Raw genomic sequence first — 16,218 nt, 5'->3', positions numbered from 1 at the left:
ATTTGCTTTCTTCTCCTCCCACTCTACTATCAGGGTTTCCTGGGATCACCCCTCTAGGAAATACTCAATTTTAGTTTCAGTCAGGTTCAAGAAGAACCCAACTTAAACAAAAGTGTTAGAATTTAATTTTATTTCAAGAGAAGAAAAAAAGTGGAACTGAGAGAATTATTGAACTTCATTGAATTTTTTTCTTCATTACTTGATATAGTCCTTTCTAAATCAATTTCTTCCAAGTGTAAAGAATAATATGGGAAAAACAATAAGAGAGAGGTTAGTATCATTAGGTATATTTTAAACTCTGTTTTTCAATATTAGATGGTATGAATTCCCATTTAAAAAAAAAGAAACAAGAGTAAAAAGAAATTAGCACTCTTATTCCTCTCATTTTTTTAAAAATTGGCTTTAGTATTATTTTTAACTTGTCAAGGTTTATAGCATTTACATGCTTCCCATAAGCTTAATCCCTGCAGTTGTTTAGTCTTAGTTGTATATTTAAGAGCTTATCATCAATCCTTGTTGGTATAATTATTTTATACCCAGCTTTGTCACTCCCAAATTCTTTGTTTTGATACATCTCTCTGTTGGTTGAGTTGGATGATTATATTAGTCAGAATAGGTCAGATTATGCTGTTGTAACAAGCAATCCCCCAAAGCTCAGTGATTTAGCCAGCAAATGTTGATTTCTGTCTTAGGCTTCATATCTAGTATATGCCATCAGGAGAGCTCTGTCTATTGTAATCACTCAAAGTTAGGTAGATGGAAATTCTCTTTCAATACATGCTTGGGGTACCTGGCTGACTCAGTCAGAAGAGCATGTGACTCTTGATCTTGGGGTCATGAGTTTGAGCCCCATGTTGGGTGTAGAGATTACTTAACTAAATAAAACTTAAAAAAAAAGTTTCCATGAGTACCACAGCAGTGGCAAGGTGCCATGGTGAATTACACACTGTATTTCAAAGCCTCTACACAGAGTGATATATTCCACTTATGCTCACATTTCACTGTGAACAAAGCAACATTTGTTCACATTTCATTGTGAACAAAACAACAAAGCAAATTACATGGCCATACCTAACTTCGAAGGGTCAAGGACTCTTCTGAACTCAGAAGAAGCAGAAATTTTTGGTGACTGCACTAATCAAGACCGCAGTCATCAACTTGGTTCAATGCTTTTTTTCCTGGATGCTTCACAGATGTTACATTTCCTAAGTTCATAATATGATTGGGATATTTCCATTGGGGTCTGTTTAACTCTTTCTAGCTCTGCTTCTCTAGTTGTCCCCAAGGAGAGCCAACTGGCTGGCCCAAAGATTTAAATAGCTCCATCTCCCAAGGTCTCAGGTTCTGACCATCCAGAGCCCTTCCCTTGCTCCCTCCTGTACAGCCCATCCTTGGATTAATTCCCTACTGAGATAGGCATGAGATTTAGAAGTCACTCATTTTCTTTTCTTAAGATTTTATTTATTTATTTTAGAGAGAAAGAGAGCATGTGCATGCACGTGCAAATGTGGGCGGGGGGAGGTTGGGCAGCAGGGAAGAGGGAAAAAATCTGAAGTAGACTCCATACTGAGCACCTGAGCCTAAACCAAGAGTTAGACGCTTAGCCGACTGAGCCACCCAGGTACCCCAAAGTCATTCATTTTCTAAGACAAGAGCTGGTTGGCTCTAGGGAAAGGAAAATGGGAAGTAGCTTTGTTCTTCACTCTATTTCCACACACCACCCATACTGCTGAAATTTGTCTCTTTAATCAGGTTGATGTCTAGGATCATGTGGGAAGATTAGGGAGCTGAGAAACTTGGAGGAGACAGGTTTCCAAGATTAAGGAGCATTTACAGAGGGACCCTAGCACAGATATTGAAAACCAGGGTAGATGCTCCTTGTGTAGTGTTACTGGAGGGACACTGAGGATGAACCCTGTTCCCCACAATTTTCTCTACAGACACTAAGAATGCTCCCCATCAGCCAGTCATTCTTTTGTGTTGATTTTAGTTTTTCTCATAAATAAAATTATTGGCCCCAATTCTTCACCTTCTCCCTGTATTTTCCACCTTTGTCAGGTGATTTTGCAGTCCCCTCCCACTAGAGGCAGAGTAACTCCCAGTCCCTTGACTTAGACTTGACCATGATTTGCTTTGGCAAATAGTACAAGTTTGAAATGACAGCATGCCAGTTCTGAGCTTCATTGTGCATTTCCACTTTCTCTCTCATATCTCTATCAATGTTGAGAGAAGAGCTAGCTCCTTGGATAACTGCTGCCCCTTCAGGGTCCTAGAATAAACCCCAGTGAAACTGATCTGGCCCAATTTGCAGCAAGGACCCAAGGCCAGCCAGACCTGCAGCTTGATGCAAAGTTGCCCAGCAGAGCCCACCCTGGGTCAGCCAACTCACAGATGTGTGAGCAGGAGTAAAGGATTGCTATGCAAAGCCACTAATGTTTGGGACAGTTTGCTATGCAGCAATATCTAACTGATACATTCCTTCTAGTCTAACATGTCCTTACCCTGCCAAATGGTGCTGCATTAAATAAAACCCAACCAAACCTTTCAATGGAGCATCAGTCCAGAGTGAGTGAAAGAATATTGCCTCTGAAGGCAGCCAGGCACAGGCACAGCCAGCTCTGCCAACCAGCACCTTATCCTGGGTAAGCAACTTAACTTCACTGAGCCTTGGTTTCTTCATCTATAAAATGGGGCCAGGAAGGTAATTACCCTGGCTGGAAGCCTGGATTAATTGAAATAGTATATGTTAGATACGTGGTTCATAGTAGAATCTCTGTCTCTGTTCTTAAGGCTCTCCTCTGAGCCTGACCCCCTGAGTGCTTGGTCATCTCATGATACTTGGGAGAGATTTCATAGCTCTGAGTTGGAAGGGAGCCCAGCTATCAGCTTATCCAATTCTGTTCCAGCAGACGAGTACAGGACACTGTACACTATATGCTCTTTAGGGAGATGAGTGGGCAATAAAGGACAACCAGTACAAATCAGATTTTGACTGGGATCTTACAGGGTCACATCAACCCACTGATCCCCAAAGGCATTTTCAAGGACAGTCAAGAGGGCACATGTGTCCTCAGCCAGGTCAAAGGCTCATCTTCTACTTAGCAGGACAGTTGTTTCAATGACTTGGGAAAGGATTGGTGCCTGAGAACATTTACCAGTTGTCATGGATTTGAGCAGCATCTTAAACGGGAGCCAACCATCTGCAAGGAAGAGGGATTGAGTATTGACTCTTAGCCCAATATCTGTAGTTTGGGGGTATCTGTGAATCAATAAATGATTTCAGTTTGTATTTATGGAGCATCTAAGGTTCCACACATGATTAGGTACTAAGGGAAAGGCAAAGGAAATAAGAACAAGTTTCTCTGGCTTTGAGCAGCTTACAGCTTAACAAGAGATGATTGGGAGAAGGGAGGAGAAAGCAGCCAAGGTGTTAGGAGGTATATCGTAGCTTGCACTGTCCCAGAAGTACACCCCAAGGCAAGTGTCTAAGGGGAAGTAGTGCATTCAGGAATGCTCCCAGGAAATGCCAGTAGGGGAGTGGGCAGTGTGGCAGGAAGAGAAAAGCAGCCAATAAAGGTGTTCCATCTCTGGCATGGTGGGCAACTGGACCTCAGTCCTGCCCAGGGAACTCTGGGAGCCAGTGTAGAGCATGCATTCAGTCACCTCACCCTGGGGTAGCTAAACACCTGCTTTTAATAGTCATTTATTGAGGACTGCTCCCACAGGAAGTTAATCCCTCAGCTCTTGAACCTGCCATGTGAGGAAAGCGAACCTCACTGAGAAGGAGGTCAGGCACTGGCAGCTGGAAGTCGGGCCGGCTGCATGCACTGAAGTGGTAAAGGTGAGGGCACAAGGGGTGTGGGGCACCCATGGCTCCTGCTACATGCTGGCTTTTGGAAAAGGACAGGCCTGGCTTTGAAAACAGTCCATCCCTTACCACCAGTTATAAAGCCTTTTGGGAAGTCACCCTGTCAGCCTCACTGCCCATCTGTAAAATGGTGATGATAATTGTATCTACTCAAGCACTGGGAAGATTAACATTCCTGGCACCTGATAAGAGCTTCATGCATAGTAGCTCTAAAAACCTAAGTATTAAAATGTGCAGCACTGACTGTGTATTGTTATTTATAGAAAGGAGAGGTGGGGATGAACGAGAGTGGTCAAGGAAGGCTTCTAGGAGGAGGTGACGTTTGATCTTGGTGTTAAAGGGAGAGGTCAGGATTGAACAAGCTGTGGATGGGGAAGAGAGAGGGAAAGAAAAAGGGGGTGGGAGAAGGAGCTATGAGGGGAAACACAAACCCATTTGGCCCAGAGAGGGCTGAGTTGTAGGAACCCTGAAGAGTCACTGCAGGCTCTCTGTCCTAGCAAGGTTAGTGCCCGGCAGCAGTGAGTGGGGACAGGGACCCCTTTGGTGCTGATAACCCAGAATAGGGCAGCCCTGCTCCCTGCACCTGAGAAAGATCCTGTAGTAACTGATTACTACAACCAACAACCCTTTACTCTTCCTTGTATCCACACGCTTTACACAATTTTTTAGCTCCTCCTGCCAAGAGGCAGAGTCTACCTCCATTCCTATTGAATCTGGATTAACCTTGTGACTTACTTTGGCCAAAAGAATATGGCGGATGTGACACTGTGACAATTGTGAGCCTAGGCTTCTGCTTGCTCTCTTGTACCCCTGTTGACCATGCAAACAAGCCTGTGCTAGCTTGCTGGAGGATAAGAGACATATGGGCCAGTTGTCTCTGTTGCCTCGGCCAATAACCAGTCAAAAGCCAGCCATCAGAGTGAGCATCCTAGACCAGCCAATCCATCAGCTGACCTCAGATCCATGAGCGAGTCCAGCTGATAACAGCCATGCCTGGCCCAGAGCCAGAAAACCACCCAACCAACCCACAAACTCGTATAAATAAATCCTATTGTTTTAAACTGCTATGTTTTGGTGGTTGGTTGTTATGCGGCTAGAGCTAACAGCTAGAATGCCCATATGAGGCCTCAGAGTGTGGAGCATTTCCAGGTGTAAGATGGGAAGCTCCCACTTATTTTTTAGAGGGCACCCTGAGCGATATCCTGGTAAATGATGATAATGGGAGGGATCATATGGCTCATAGGCAAAAGCCAAGCAACAATGGTGGGGTGGAGTGAGAAACAATGGCAGCGAAGCTTTGAACCAAGTATTTTGTAAAGAGTGTGGCTCAGAGTGGGAGAAGATAGGATGAAACCATGGCAATCTCAGAGGGCAAGGCAAGAGTTATCAATGGTGTGACCAGTTGTGGGGGGCAGGGTGATTTATTCCTGGAAATTTCTGAAAGAATACTGTGTGTATATGTGTGTGTGTGTGTGTATCTATATCTATATATGTATATATGTGTGTGTATGCATATGTATATATATATGTATCTCCATACATATATGTATATATGAGTATATATGTATACATGTGTATGTATGTGGGTGTATATATGTAGATATATAATTTTTAAATTTTTGCTGCTCTAAATACAGAAATGCAGAAATAGGAATGATTGAACACACACTGCACCAGGCACTTTGCTAGCACCCCAAATCCTCCTGGGGTGAATGTCTTACAGATGAGAAAACTGAGGACCAAAGATGTCAATCCTGCAAGTCGCTTCACTCCAGGTCTGCCTGATGTAAAAGCAGTGCCCATGGCCTGCAGACACACCTTGGTTGTGGGGAGGGGGCATATCTGGTGATTCAGAGGTGCTCTCAGTGACACAAATGTAGCACCTACTAGGGACAGACAGGCATTAGAAGACATGAGGGAGACTTTCCCATGGCCACGGGAAGATGACTGATGAGAGAAGCATGGACTGAGGGCCTCGGGATGTATTCTGTGTCGCCACCACCACTACCCCCAGAGCCTCCCATGTCACTGGTCTCGCATCATGAGCTGTTGCTCTAGGCAGAAGTGAAAGCTCCTCTTGAAATTCTTTGGCTTGGAGACTTAGGGACCACCTTTCTCATCTACCCCCCCTACTTTCTAGTTCTCCCCTTTCTTTCCTAAGATCAAGGTCACTTGGAGAAATGAAAGTAGGCAGTTATCTTTACAGCCCCATTCTTGCCCATTTCTACCAGATGCTTCTTCACTGTGCTTTGGTTTTCCCTCTGCAGTCAAGTCTCTGGTTTATCATTGAGCAAACTATGCTGTTGTGTTGCTTAACCTGGCCCAGTGGCTGGATCTTTTTGGACCAGGCTGAGGGGCTACTGGATGATGCCACTGAGTGGGTCTGGGAACCATGGACAAATCACTTGACTTGTCTGTGCCATGAGGAGAATATCTGATTCCCCTGTCTCCCAGCGTGGCTTTGAAGAGAGCTCAAAGATAAACATAAAGACATTTTAAACATAAAAGAAGGTAGGGTGCCTGACAGCAGTGTGATGGGTAGTTATTGCCCTGTTTTGTTCCAGACAACAGCTACAGATGGTTAATGGTGGTGGCTCCTCTTTAGATCTCATGGTTTACACATAGTTGGTACGGGCTGGGCTGTGCTGTGACCAAAAAAAAAAAAAAAAAAAAGCCCACAAAGCTTTCTGTCCCACTCACCTCACATGCCCATTTCAGGTCTGCTGGGACCGTTCTGTGTTGCTGTGACTCTAGGACCCAGGCTGACGGAGCAGCCCCCATTCTGAACGTTCGAAGTTTACCTCAGCAGAAAGAGCCTTGGGGATGGCTCACTCACATGGACAATTACACGCTCTGGCTCGGAAGTGACAGGTCACTTTCACAAACCAATCATTGGCCAGAACTAATCATGTAGTCCCGCCCAGCCCCAATGGGACCAGGCAGTGCTGTCTGCTGGAAAATTGGGGCAGACATCACAAATCACTGCCATGGTGGGTGAGGGAGGTGGGGGAGATTCACAGAAGGTCCCTGAGAAGGCTCTGTTCCATGCCATACTTGTCCCTTTTCTTTGTCATTTTGCAAACTTGCCACCATCACTGAAATATAGGAGAAAATTGATAACCCCCCTGCCAAAAAAACCCCCTACCATCCAATATTTTATTGTATTTCTTTCTGATCTTTCTTCAGTGGCATGGGTATACATTCATTAAGAACAGCTTTATTGGGCGCCTGGGTGGCTCAGTTGGTTAAGCGACTGCCTTCAGCTCAGGTCATGATCCCAGGGTCCTGGGATCGAGTCCCGCATCGGGCTCCCTGCTCTGCGGGGAGCCTGCTTCTCCCTCTCCCACTCCCCCTGCTTGTGTTCCCTCTCTCGCTGTGTCTCTCTCTGTCAAATAAATAAATAAAATCTCTAAAAAAAAAAAAAAGAACAGCTTTATTGAAATATATTTCATACAGCATAAAATTCACCCTTTTAAAGTGTACAATTCAGGGGTTTTTAGTATATTCACAGAATTGTGCAATCCATCACCACTATTTAATCTCAGAATATTTTTATCACCCCCAAAAGAAACCCCGTTAGTAATGGGCAGTTACCCCCCAACCGCCCCCCCCCCCCGCCCCGACTCAGCCCCGGGCAACCACTCATCTACTTTCTACCTCTATGGATCTGCTTATTGTGGACACTTCATGTAAATGGAATCATACAGTACGTGGTCTTTGGTGACTGGCTCCTTTCACTGAGCGTGATGTGTTCAAGGCTCATCCATCCTGTAGTGTCTATGTGTCCGTGTTTACCGTGTACATGTGGACATTTTAAAAAACAAATTGAGGGCACCTGGGTGGCTCAGTCAGTTAAGTGTCTGCCTTCAGCTCAGGTCATGATCCCAGGGTCCTAGGATCAAGCCCCACATCCGGCTCCCTGCTTGGCGGGGAGCCTGCTTCTCCCTCTTCCACTCCCCCTGCTTGTGCTCTCTCTCTCCCTCCATCAAATAAATAATTTTTAAAAAATGAAAAAGAAATTGAGATCCTATCAAATATCAGTTATCCTATTCCCTTTATTTATATGCTTTGTTTTCCCTCATCAATCTTTGAAAAATAGTTTTTACCATTTCTATAGCAATTCATCAAATGTATGTCCAATACTGAGTTGAATTGTACCCCTAGTTTTGGACTTTTAGGTGTTTCCTGGCTTTTTTCAGCATTATAAACAAAGCTGTTATGAGTAGCTATACATTTTTTATTGAATGAATGAATAAATGGAGTCATAAATAGAAATATGTGTAGCATTTCTCGTTCTTCCTAAGGAAGATGCCTCGAAATGAGTCTAAATGGGTGAATAAACAGGGACATTTTTAAGGCTTTTGCTTCTTTTTTTTAAGATTTATTTACTTATTTATTTGAGATAGAGAGAGAGAGCAGGGGGAGGGGCAGAGGAAGAAGGAGAGAGAGAAATCCCAAGCAGATTCCCCACTGAGGGTGGAGCCTGATGCAAGGTTTGATCCCAGGACCCTAAGATCATTACCTGAGCTAAAATCAAGAATCAGCGGCTTAACTGACTGAGCCACCCAGGTGCCCCTAAGGCTTTTGATTCTTAATGCTAATGCTTTTCTAGAAAGCTGAGCCAATCTGCTAAACATGGCTTTGACTTAGTTGGACCACATGTCGCTCAAAGGAAAACCAATTCCTTACTATGGCCCAAGAGGCCCTGCACAGTCTGGGGCTTCTCCAACTGCCTCTTCTTTGCCCCCACTGGCTCTCTCTGCTCCAGCTGCTGGCCTCTTTGTTGTCCCTTAAAACCAGGACCCACTCCCTAGCAGGGAGCTCAGTGGCCTCGCAATGGCTGTTCCCTGTGCCTGGAACAGCCTTCCCCAGTCTCCCCATAGCTCACTCACCTACTTCACCATTATAGCCTGGCCCAGGGCTGGGCCTGGGTGGTTGCTCAATAAATCTGTGTTGAATTGTGCTGATGACTAGCACTGAGAGTCTTCCTTATAAAACGGGTGGCCCACTCCACCCTTCTCCCTGGACGGCAGTGGCAGCTCTGGTCTCCTAACAAGTCCTCAGTGGTTCCTTCTTGACTCAGCTCTGCAGCAAACTAGACAGGTGGCTGTCTTCAGGACTGTTTGTTCTTCCCTGTAGTAAAACCGGGAAGAGGTGAACCCTGACACAGTAGCCCACTGGTGGTTGGGGAGTACAAAGATTTGTTTTTGAAAGGAGAGCAAGCCTTCCCAGGGCCCACGCCGCAAAGAGCCCACCAGTGGCCCAGCCAGCCTCCGGCCCCTGAGCTGCTTCCGGGACAGACCCAGGCACTGGGATCTCACCAGCACCTCCCAAGGAGCAAGCTCCCCATGCCCAAAGAGGGACAGTGGCCCACAGGCCCCCGAGGAGTGGGCGGTTTCCTGCATAGGCCACATTGCCATACTGGCAGGAGTCAGGAGAGGAAACCACGGGAAGCTGGAAAATCCCTTTTCTGGCCCCTTCTGGCAAAGCAGCAGGGAGTCCCTCAGGAGCCTCCCATTGTGGGACATTTCCGGCCAGGCTCCTGGGGTTTCCACTGCAGGCAGAAGATCAAAATTCTTGACCCCATACAGCAGTGTTTTTATTTTTTTATTTTATTTTTTTATTTTATTATGTTATGTTAGTCACCATACAATATATCATTAGTTTTTGATGTAGTGATCCACGATTCATTGTTTTCGTATAATACCCAGTGCTCCATGCAGTACGTGCCCTCCTTAATACCCATCACCAGGCTAACCCATCTCCCCACCCCCCTCTCCTCTAAAACCCTCAGTTTGTTTCTCAGAGTCCATAGTCTCTCATGGTTCATCTCCCCCTCCGATTCCCCCCCTTCATTTTTCCCTTCCTTCTCCTAATGTCCTCCATGCTATTCCTCATGTTCCACAAATAAGTGAAACCATATGATAATTGACTTTCTCTGCTTGACTTATTTTACTTAGCATAATCTCCTCCAGTCCCATCCATGTTGATGTAAAAGTTGGGTATTCATCCTTTCTGATGGCTGAGTAATATTCCATTGTATATATGGACCACATCTTCTTTATCCATTCGTCTTTTGAAGGGCATCTTGGCTCTTTCCACAGTTTGGCTACTGCAGACATTTACAGCAGTGTTTTTAAAGGGTATGTAAGTCAATGGACAAACAATGTCCAGTAGTTAATAGCCTTAGAGTTAGGCCTGCATCAAGGAAGCCAATTCAGAACCATTCACAATCCCAGAGCCTTTCCTAAGTCATCTCCACCAGCAAGCAGGCCCACCTCAAGGGCCAAAGACCTTTCTCTCCTAATTCGCCCTGCCAAGGTCCCTGGGGTGGGGGTGGGGGACATTACTGGAATTCTGGAATTCCTCCAGAGCATTCTGCAATTCCTCCATTAGAATGGCCACTAGTACCCAAAATGTTTTCTTAAATATTCTCAACATGGTAAATCTTTGTCTTCTGAAAGTCCATTTGAATTTTGACAATAATGAAGTTATTTAGAGCAAAATCTTACGAATATGATGGGTAATCAAGTTATGGAACATGATCTTCAAAAAATTTTTGTTTAAGTGTAACAAGCACACCGAGAAGTGTACAAATCATAATCTAGCCACTTGGAGAATTTTCAGAAATGGAATACCACCAGGTGACCACCACCCAGATCAAGAACAGAATACTACCAGCAGCTCAGAGGCCCCCCATGCCCCTTTCACACAGGTTTACCTCCCCTATGTCTGTTGTACTGACATCCAGCAGCAGAGATTGTTTAGACTGTTCTTGAACTTGACATAATGGGTACCTGCAACATGTACACTTCTGTGTCTGGCTCTATCCACATTCCATGAGATTTGTGTATGATATTCATGTATAATATGGCAGGCAGCAATGACTGTATACTATTTCATTATATGCGTAGACTCATCTGTTTATTGACTATTGCAAATAATGCTACTGAGAACATTCTTATATGTATCTTTTGGTAGACGTATGCACTCATTTATCTTGGGCATATGCCTCAGAGTGGAATTGCTGGCTAGTGTATATGGAGCTAAGACAATAAGTGAAGCAGCTCGGTGTCAAACAGTAGGGAGCAGTGGGGAGTGTGGCAATCTGGAGCACTTCTGCCTCCTGAAAGGGAACAGCTGGCCCTCAGCTACCAGCTGGTGGTGGCCATGTTGTGATCTTCAGTTTTTTGAGAGCTGCCAAAAACCCAGATTTTCATGTGAGGCTTTCCACCTTTTTAATATCGTAGCAAATTCAAAAAGTTTGAAAAATATTGTGCAAGGCAAAACACGTTGGTAACTGTAATCTGGTTTATAGTCAGTAATTTGCTACCTCTGATAAGCTAAACAAAGATGGGCCCAGGGAGCCCAAGGACCCCAGCCCAGTTGTGGTCAGAGGGTGGAGGAAGAGGAGGAAGCTTTCTGAAAGGTGTGATCCCTGAGTGGGGTCTTAAGAAGGAGAAGCTAGGGGAAGAAGGTGGGGAAAGAAGAGGAAGGGAATATCAAGCAGAGGACGAGGTAACAGTCTGACCCATACTTGGGGAATAACAAGAGAGCCTTGGAGTTTTGGAGGATGGTATATCCGGAGTGCAGGATACATGTGGGGATGGGGACTTCTCCATAAAGACTAAAATGTCAATGACAGTCCGCCATATGGTATTAGGCACTCATGAGCATTTTTCATTGCATTGTCATAACAGAAGTTAGAATCATTGTTTGCTTTGTATATGGAGAGAATAAGACACAGAGAGGTTACATTATTTGCCCAAAATCACACAGTCAGTAAGTGGAGAAGCCTGGACTCAAGTGGAGCCTTATTGCTACTAGGTGGAGTGGGACCAAGTCAGTCAACACCTCATGTGTTATTCCTGAATCTTTAAATTTTGTCCTTACTATGATGGGAGATACTGGAAGGTTTAAGCAGGGAGGGTCATGTCACTATGACCACAGCCTGGAGAGGGCAGGGGGAAGGAAGGCAGGATCAGAAGTGATTGCCGGAATCTGGGTAAGAAACAGCAAGGTCTCAGCTAGGACAGTGTTAGGGCATGAAATCAAGGAGAGAGATTTAGGAGATAAGCCACTGTAAGCCACTGCCCTCCTTCCCAGGACTTGGGGACTGATTGGAAGTGTCAAGGGTGGAGTGGAGCAAGAAAGAGGTTTGTAGGAGATGCTGATAAGTTCTCTTTTGGATACCTTGAACTGGAGATGTCTGTGCAGTATCTGAGGACCAACATCTTATAATCAGATGACCCTGTGGTTCTGAAGTCAGGAAGAAGAGATGAGCTTTGGGGGGGTCACCAGAACACAGGTTGAAGATACAGGTGGAGGAGAGGAGGGGGGACAGAACGGGGGGGGACTGCAAGGGTTCAGGGCAAGAGGGTGCTGATGGACACACTCAGACACCAAGAAGGAGCAGTCAGAGGTGTGGCAGGGACACTGCAAGAGAGTGGTTCCATGGGCCATCGAGAGAGGGGAGAGTTTCCAAAAGGCAGCATCAATTCTTCAGAGGCTGAGCAGGGAAATAACCAAAAAGTACCCGTGAGGTTTCGCAACAAGGATGCCACTGGTAACCTTAGTGGGGTCCCTTCAGGGGGGACACAGGCAGATTGGGGTGCACTAGGGAGGGAAGAGGAGGCGAGGGGGAAGGAAATGATTAAGAAGCATAGGGACGAGAAGCCTGCCTCACCCAGAGCCCCTCAGGAGGCTTTGATGCCGGAGGTCTTTCAGCTTTCAGGTCAATACCATGTTTGATTTTTTTTTTAATACATGTGTATTTGTGTATCAACCTCCATCATTTGACTAGCTTTTGGGAGGAAGCCTCTTCATTCCCTTACCATCTTCTTGAAGAGGGCTCACAACTGCTTACAATGCTTATGTTCATGCACACCATCTCTTGATCCAATTTCAGGTTCAAGTTCTTATGATGGTTTTAAACCCTCATTGTGGGGGGTGGGAGTGGACAGGGTCCATACCTTTCAACTTTTCACATCATGTGAAATGATCTAGAACAGCTTGTCCACATCCAGCCTGGGAGAGCCACGACATGCTACATTGCTCACGTCTGTTCCAGCATCTGCCATCAGTGGCTTGAGAAGGTAGTCAAGGTGTTAGATAATTCAATGCAGTGACTCATGTCCTCACTCACTGATTTGTTCATGCAGGCCAGAGGAGCAAGAGCAGAGCAGGCAACAGGAAGGACCTTCTAATTGAGTTGGCGTAGAGGAAAAATGCGTTATATCTAAGTGCCATCCTTTGGAGAGATTCCTCAGTATTGACTTTGACTTAATGGCTGATATATGAGACCAATCACCTAGGCATACCCTAATATAGACTCATTCATTCATCCATCTGTTCATTCATTCATTCAGTTTTTTTAATGGCTATAGATTATTTTACATTCCTCCCATCAAAAAAGAGAGAGTCACATTTAACTGCTTTGACTAACAGAGTATGGTGGAAGCTCTTCTTTGTGACTTCTGAGGCTATAAAACTCTAGCCCAGTTCACTGAAAGGCTAAACCACCATATAAAGAATCTAATGACCCTGAGTTCACCTGGCTAAGCTCCACCAAACATTCTCAGCTGAACCCCACCTTCCAGCCATTCCAGCCCAGGCACCAGATATGTGAGTGAGGAAAACCTCTTTGAAGTGGATTCTCTAGCCCCAACCCAGCCCTTTGAGATACCCCTAACCACTCCAGTCTTCCCCAGACACTGTGACACAGAAATAAACTATTCCTGCTGGGTCCTGTCTGAATCTGTGAGCATAATTAAATGGTGTTGTTTTATGTCTCTAGGTTTGGGAAGGCTATTGTGCATAATAGATAAGAATTATCTGGGATAAGAACCTATTATGTATTGGGTGTTATTCCAGGCACTGCAGACAAGCAATAAGCAAGATAGGCAAAGTCCCATGTGGGGTTAACACTCCATCTGGGGAAGACAGATAATGTAAACAAACACTGAGTAGGTAACTCAATGATTCAGAAAAATAAAACAGGGGGAATGTAGCTGTGACTGTCAGGCTACAGTGGGGTGTGATAGGTCCGGGAAGATCTATCAGAGGAGGTAATAGTTGAGCTGAAAATTGAATGATAACAGGAGGATCAGGGGAACAGCAAGTACAGAGGTGCTAAGGATACTGCTAAGAGTGGACAGAAGCCAGTGAGAGTGGAGCATGGTTAAGGAAGGGCATGAGTGGAGGAGATGAGGCCAAAGAGACAGGTTGGGTCAATCTAGCCAGCACTTGTGGGCCATGATGAGGAGGCTGGATGATATCCTAAGAGCAATGGCAAGTGACATGATCTGTACATTAAAAAGGTGGCTCTAGGGGCGCCTGGGTGGCTCAGTTGGTTGAGCGGCTGCCTTCGGCTCAGGTCATGATCCTGGAGTCCCTGGATCGAGTCCCGCGTCGGGCTCCCAGCTCAGCAGGGAGTCTGCTTCTCCCTCTGACCCTCCTCCCTCTCATGCTCTCTGTCTCTCATTCTCTCTCTCTCAAATAAATAAATAAAATCTTTAAAAAAAAAAAAGGTGGCTCTAGGGGCGCCTGGGTGGCTCAGTTATTGAGCATCTGCCTTCAGCTCAGGTCATGATTCCAGGGTCCTGGGATTGAGCCCCACATCAGGCTCCCTGCTCAGTGGGGAGCCTGCTTCTCCTTCTCCGCCTCCCCTGCTTGTGTTCCCTCTCTCGCTGTGTCTCTCTCTGCCAAATAAATAAATAAAATCTTTAAAAAAAAAAAGATGGCTCTATCTGTTGTGCAAGTACTGAATTGCAGAGGAACAAGGGAGGAAGCAGGAACACCAGTGAGGAGCCTTGGTTAGTAATCCAGGTCAGAGATGATGGTGGCTGGGCAAGGAGGTCATATTGGAGATGGTGAGAGGCAGATGAAACGAAGCAGTGTTTTTGAAGTAGAGCAGACAGGTCTCACAAATGGGTTGATTATAGAAAGCAAGAGACAGGGAAGAATCAAGGACAACTCCTAGGTTTCCCTATGTCTATCTTGGATAGTTTTCTAGGTATTATGGATGTGATTTTGTGGAGACTCTGGATTCTGTTATATTCCTTTGAAGAATATAGATGCTTATTTGTCTGTTTGTTGTTGTTTTATAAAGCAATAAACTTGGCTAGATTCAAACTGCAGACTCTGCCTTTTGGGAACTAGCTCAACTCTCAGTTCTCTTAGCCTGGCTGGGGTGTTGGAAGTCTTTCCCATACATGCATGGTTCAGGGGTCAGCCAGAGATTTGGACAGCATTAATACACAGAATAGGGGGCTGATCCTCACCTCTGGGATTCTCCTCCCCCTCTTAACAGCTGTAGTTGCCCACACTCTGTCTTCTGGTTCTTTCAGCCAGAAAAACTGTAGATTTTCTATTGGAGTTTTAGTTACCCCACATAGTTCAGGCTGGGAACTGTCCTCAAGTAAAAGTCATAGAAATATAAAATAGGAAACTCTGCCTATGCCATTCCTTTACGTCCAAGTATAGAGCCCCCCACCCCATTTCTGCCAGCTTTTGTTCAATCTCCAGTGCATTCAGGCAGGTTTTTTAAAAAATTAAACTTCATATTTTGAGATAATTACAAATGTATATCCAATTGTAAGAAATAACAGAGCTATCCTTTGGATGCTTTACTCAGTTTCCCCCAGTGGCAGCATCTTGGAAAACTATGGTACAACAGCACAGCCAAGATATAGACATTGAGACAGTCAAGATACATAACATTTCTATCACTACAAGGGTCCCTCATCATTGCCCTTGTATAGCCATACCTATTGCCCTCCCACCTACACCCCTTCCTTAGCTCCTGGTCACCACTGATCTGTTGTTCATTTCTAAAATTTCATCATTTCAAAAATATTATATAAATGGAATCATACAGTATGTAACCTTTTGGGGATCTTTGTGTTTGTTTTTGTTTTGTTTTGTTTTTGCCTAACACAATTTCCTGGAGATTCATCCAAATTGCATGTATCAAGAGTTCATTCCTTTATTCCATGGCATGGATGTATCCTAGTTTTTTGTTTGTTTGTTTTGTTTTGTTTTTGACCATTCACTTTGTTGAAGCACACCTGGACTGATTCCAGCTTTTGGCTATGACAAATAAAGCTGCTATGAACATTTATCCATAGGCTTTTCTGTGGACAAAAGTATTCATTTCCGTGAGATAAATGCCTAGGAATGCATTGCTTGGATGTATGGAAGTTGCATGTTTAGCTTTTAAAAGAAACTGCTAAACTCTTGTCTGACATGGCTGTACCATCTCACTAGCCGTGAATGAGGGATCCAGTTTTTCTGCATCCTTATCAGCATTTGGCATTGTTACCATTTTTCTTTATTTTAGTCATTCTGAT

This window comes from Mirounga angustirostris, unplaced genomic scaffold, assembly GCF_029215605.1.
Source record: "Mirounga angustirostris isolate CCGP_5_RB_7025 unplaced genomic scaffold, mMirAng1.0.hap1 SCAF_10, whole genome shotgun sequence".
Classification (NCBI taxonomy): domain Eukaryota; kingdom Metazoa; phylum Chordata; class Mammalia; order Carnivora; family Phocidae; genus Mirounga; species Mirounga angustirostris.
Note: the sequence above shows the minus strand (reverse complement) of the source record.